This window comes from Scylla paramamosain, chromosome 2 (genome assembly GCF_035594125.1).
Source record: "Scylla paramamosain isolate STU-SP2022 chromosome 2, ASM3559412v1, whole genome shotgun sequence".
NCBI classification, from domain to species: domain Eukaryota; kingdom Metazoa; phylum Arthropoda; class Malacostraca; order Decapoda; family Portunidae; genus Scylla; species Scylla paramamosain.
Window position 1 is genome coordinate 9952501 of NC_087152.1, and position 5000 is coordinate 9957500.

The following is a 5000-nucleotide window of genomic DNA, read 5'->3' on the forward strand; positions in this document are numbered from 1 at the left end:
AAAGAGCTAACCGTCAGAGTGGCGAGGTGGCAGGAGCGCCCTCCAATTAGGACTCGAATATCTATCTTTGTATGAACTTTCCCTGTACTAGTATCCGAATCTTATAAGCCCTACCAATTATTTAAAAGAACTTGAAAAACTATATTACATTACACCAGATCTGGGAACCGTGATCAGTTGCCAAAAGTGTGGTAATAATAGAGAAGACAATCAGTTAATAGAGAAAAGCATATGATTAGCTTATACTCTGACCTTGACTGATATAAATTCATGTAAAAAGACACCATTATTGTAAGGGTCGGTGTCATTGTAAGCAAATAGATTTCTAAGATAGCTCTCATAGAATATTGTCCTCTAGTCCCCTAAAAATAATGTTTCCCGCTGCGTGAACCACACAAAGCAAGAACTCAAGTCAGTCATCAACGACCTTACCAAACATCCAGAATAATTTTACCCCTTCACTGCGATATGCAACAATTCACACCATTAACAATACCGCATAAACTCTACTAACATCTACAAGAAAGGGATATTCATTAAAAGATTAGATTTTCCAATGTATATATAGTAGAATCTTTAGTGGCAGCTGTGGAAGAGAGAAATGGTTAATTAATATACCACTTCCTGTCTCGTTTCACAAGTACACACTCATCACCTCTTCCACGATCACTTAACTCGTCATTACATCTTGTCTTCTTCTTAACTGAATGAAATTATCTGCTGCATTTCCAAAGACCACTGACAAAAAAGGGAGTTTTCATTTGAGCTCTGCAAAATCATTAAGTTTCCTCATACAAATTAACAAGATTACTCAATTAAGTTAACAAGCTCCATTCTACCACAATTCAATCGCTTAGCCAATACAAGTACAGTTTATGGAAGTAGCGACGGGAGGAGGCGGAGGAGCGGGAGGAGACAGTCGCCCATATTCTGAAGCTCTTTGGTCTCTCATCACGACTAATTTGAAAGCCCACAGAGACGACTAACCATGTTCTCGATAATATTTCTCCCTTTAATTATGTAAAAATATTGTTAAATCTGTCTACAACCAAAAAAACTTCCTTGTAAACCCGCGTAACTTCAAGTAGATCCTTTTGAAAGTAGTGGAGGTGAGTGAGGCTTCAGGTGTTTCAAAATACGGCCCCCATATACTGTGTTACTAATCAGACTTCTACGTGGGTTCTGTCCTGCCTATAGTTGACGGACACGAGGACTGCCACACTACGCTACCCGCCATGCTCCTTGGGTCAGTGCCAGGGTGTGCCGGGGTCGCGGGAGCTGAGCACGCAATATTCAAATGAGCGTGAAGGAAGAAGAGGATTTTAGTAGCCGTAAAAGCCAGGCCAGAGTGAGCCTTGATGAATGAAGGAGCAGCCACCCCCCCCCCATCACTACCCACCTCTCGTCCCTCATCCTTACCTTCTCCCTGCTGCCTTCTGAATCGCCCTTTCTCTCCCCCTCAAAAAATCCAGTGCCGTTCCCTCCCTCCCTCCCTCCCTCCTCATTGCTCTTCCAGTGAGGTCCCCATAAAGACGTTAGCAGGGACGTTGGAATTATTGAGAGAGAGAGAGAGAGAGAGAGAGAGAGAGAGAGAGAGAGAGAGAGAGAGAGAGAGAGAGAGAGAGAGAGAGAGACTTAGTACAAAACTTTCCCTCAGAAGTATTCCCACCAATGTCAAAGGGTTCCCGTTTTACGTGGTTCATGACGAGAGAGAGAGAGAGAGAGAGAGAGAGAGAGAGAGAGAGAGAGAGAGAGAGAGAGAGAGAGAGAGAGAGAGAGAGAGTCCGTCCTTCCTATTAATTTTGGCCGACGAGGAAGGTTTAGATCGCTACCTAATAATAAATTGTCCAGTGGAGGGAGGGAGTGAGGGAAAGAAGGAGGGAGGGAAGGAGGGAAGAAAGGTGGGAGGGAGGGAGGGAGGGAGGATCGGTATCGCTGTTATGAAAAAGTTCTGAAGAAATATTACATGAGACGGCGAATCTTGTGTAGTGTAAAAGGAGGAAGAGGGAGAAGAAAGAATAAGAGAGATAGAGACAGTGAAGAAAAAGGTGATAACCCAAAGAATTACCTTGTTTTCTTGATGTCTTTTTCTTTTCCTTTTTTTTCAGAATATTTTGTTGTTCTAAGATTTTTTTTTTTGCTTATATTTTAGTTTAAAAAAGGAAAATTTTAAAGGTTTGTATTTCTTTCTGGTTATGTTTTTTTTTTTCTCAATTCTTAACCGTCTTTTTTTCATAGCCATCATCTTCATTATCACCATCATCATCATCATCATCATCTTTTTCTGCTTCTTGTTCTTGTTCTTGTTCCTTGTTCTTGTTCTTCTCCTACTCCTCCTCCTCCTCCTCCTCCTCCTCCTCCTCCTCCTCCTCCTCCTCCTCCTCCTCCTCCTCCTCCTCCTCCTCCTCCTCCTCCTCCTCCTCCTCCTCCTTGTATTTCATTCCCACACGCACCTTTCAAACCCTCCTGGAGCGGGCGTGGTGTGGTACTAAAGATGCTTATAACTACGCTTATAACTACAACTACCTCAGCACGACGGTTTATGCTGATGTTCACCGCAGCTGATGCCTAATGGCTGGTCACAAGTGCTGGGTCCGAACCGAATCACCCAAAACGAATATACGTGGAGTTACCTTTCTCGGCTCCCCCGTTAACACAACTCTGATAACATTCAAAACTTGACGTTAGATTCAGTGAAGCTGTAGGGAGAAAAGTGTAAACAGGTCCTAGAGGTTCTGTTTGTTTGTGTCTATAGTGAGCTACGGATACTAGGTTTGTTATAATGTATGTGTATGTATGTTCTGCTTGTTTCTGTCTGTTGTCAGCTTCTACGGACGTTGCATTTGTTAGTATATATGTATGTATATTAATATGCATATGTTGCTTCTTCCAAGAAATTTAAATAATCCTTGGAGGTTCTGTTTTCCGTCTTATGTCAACTGTTAAAGCACTATCTAAATAAAACACACAGGATAAACATATCCTGTGTGTTTTATTTAGATTCAGTAAACCTCCTCCAAGAAATAAATAAAAAAAAAAAAACAGCTCTGAGATTCTGTTTCTGTCTAATATGCACTGCTAAGGAGATCACGTTTGTCAGTGTGTATGGATTTTATTTAGAGTTAGTAAACCTCCATTAAGAAATTAAAACAACCCATGTGAGTCTGTTCTTTACTTTGCCTTGTCACTCACTTTCTGCTTGTTAGTGTGAAGATGGATCTTATTAAGGTTTCAGTAATACAACCTTGAAGTTCTTTAGTTCTTTATTGTATTTTTTTTACTCTTTCTGTGTGTTAGCATAGAGAAGAATTTCATGTAAATTCAAGTGTTTTCTCATGCTGAGTGCCCGGATAACACTGGTAAGGAAGGAGTGAAGGGTGGGACAACATTTGCAAACATTATCGTGTCTTATCTGTACTCTTAACAGGCTTTAGCTGATTATTGGGATTTTCATGGATGTGTTCATGAATCTAGTGTTACGTAAAAAAGAATTTTGTGACATCAGTGGGAAATGCACTCATGACAACCTGAATAATCGTTTGAAAATATTTAATGACGTGAGAACTTTCAAAATACGGATCGTGATTCATCGACAGCTCACACTCAGCATTACGTGGATGTATACAATCCGTTATACTCCCTCCACCGTGCACTCTCTGATGTACCGTGCCATGTTCCTCATCTGTGAGTTGCGGCAGTAAATTACAATATGGATGGGGAATATATTGCATGAAATAGCACGTGAATACTTTATGGATCGAGCCAAGCCGTACCCAGTAATTCAATAAAACATATATGTATAAAGTATCGTTTAGAGGTTCATATGGTAGTAAGAGATTATGACTTATACCTCCAACTGAGTAACTGACGAGAACATAAATTCTTGAGGTTTAGCACGCCATATGCATAAACAGAGAAGTGTTGCCATTCAGGTGACCGATGAGTTGGTGATTGCTCTGCTAAGTGTATGTGTGGGGGGGGGGCTGGTTCTGTATACTCAAATGTTACGGTGCCTTACCTCGATTTTCTTTTTTTTTTCTTTTCCTACCTGAATTTAGTGGAAGTTATTTGAGTTTTCATTGGTGTTTTTTGTGAGTCTTGATAGTTTAACAAGAATTATAGATCATCAGTAGGGGGAAAAAACGCCGTGAAAATCTGAGTGATCATCTGTGTGGCACTTAATGAGATGAAAGTTTTGTAAGAATAAATACTCGTACATATTTTTATTCACTTTCATCCACAGGGCGCGATAATAAGTTTGCCTTCCCATCAAATTATTCACGACCTGCTCGTTACTGATAGATAAGCACCATTTTGTGCCACACTCCTCCTTATTGACTGTTACTCCTACATCCTGGTGTTGGTGTGAATCAGAAACTTGTCAGATATTTAAACTCTTAAAATTGTCGAACCAAACCGAGCTCCCAGTACCACCGGGGAGACTATGATGTCAGTAACCTTATATATATTTACTCTTCCACCACAATTACAAGAACCGTCACTTACTGCCAGGTCTGTCCCTAATCCAGACACACCATCAAAAAGGATAAAGATAAGTATACTCTACGAGGTCATCACTCAGAACTGGCCACATGCACACGCCATTCGGTAGCCAGACAGCGCACTCCAAGGAAACCCAAGCTACACCACCATTGCCTCGGCACCTCTGACCACTTCAACGACGGAATTTCCCTACAGTTTCACTCCAGCACGGCATCAGTCACCACTCACCCGTGAAATTCGTAGCCTCCCTCAAGAAGCACATGGGCACCACACTCAAGCCCGTCCCGGATCTTGAAGGTCTTGGCGTTACATCTGATTTTTTTTCTTCTCTCCAGTTAGAAGTCACAACAGTAGATCTTAAGTCTCTTTTATGTCTTCTGTTTCAATCATGCCTGGTCTCGTGTCTGGAAGGTCAGGTAAAGGAAGTGGTCTTAGCAATACATCTCTTCATACTTCTGCTACATTTCATTCCAGCAGATCCATCCCAGTGTCATAGG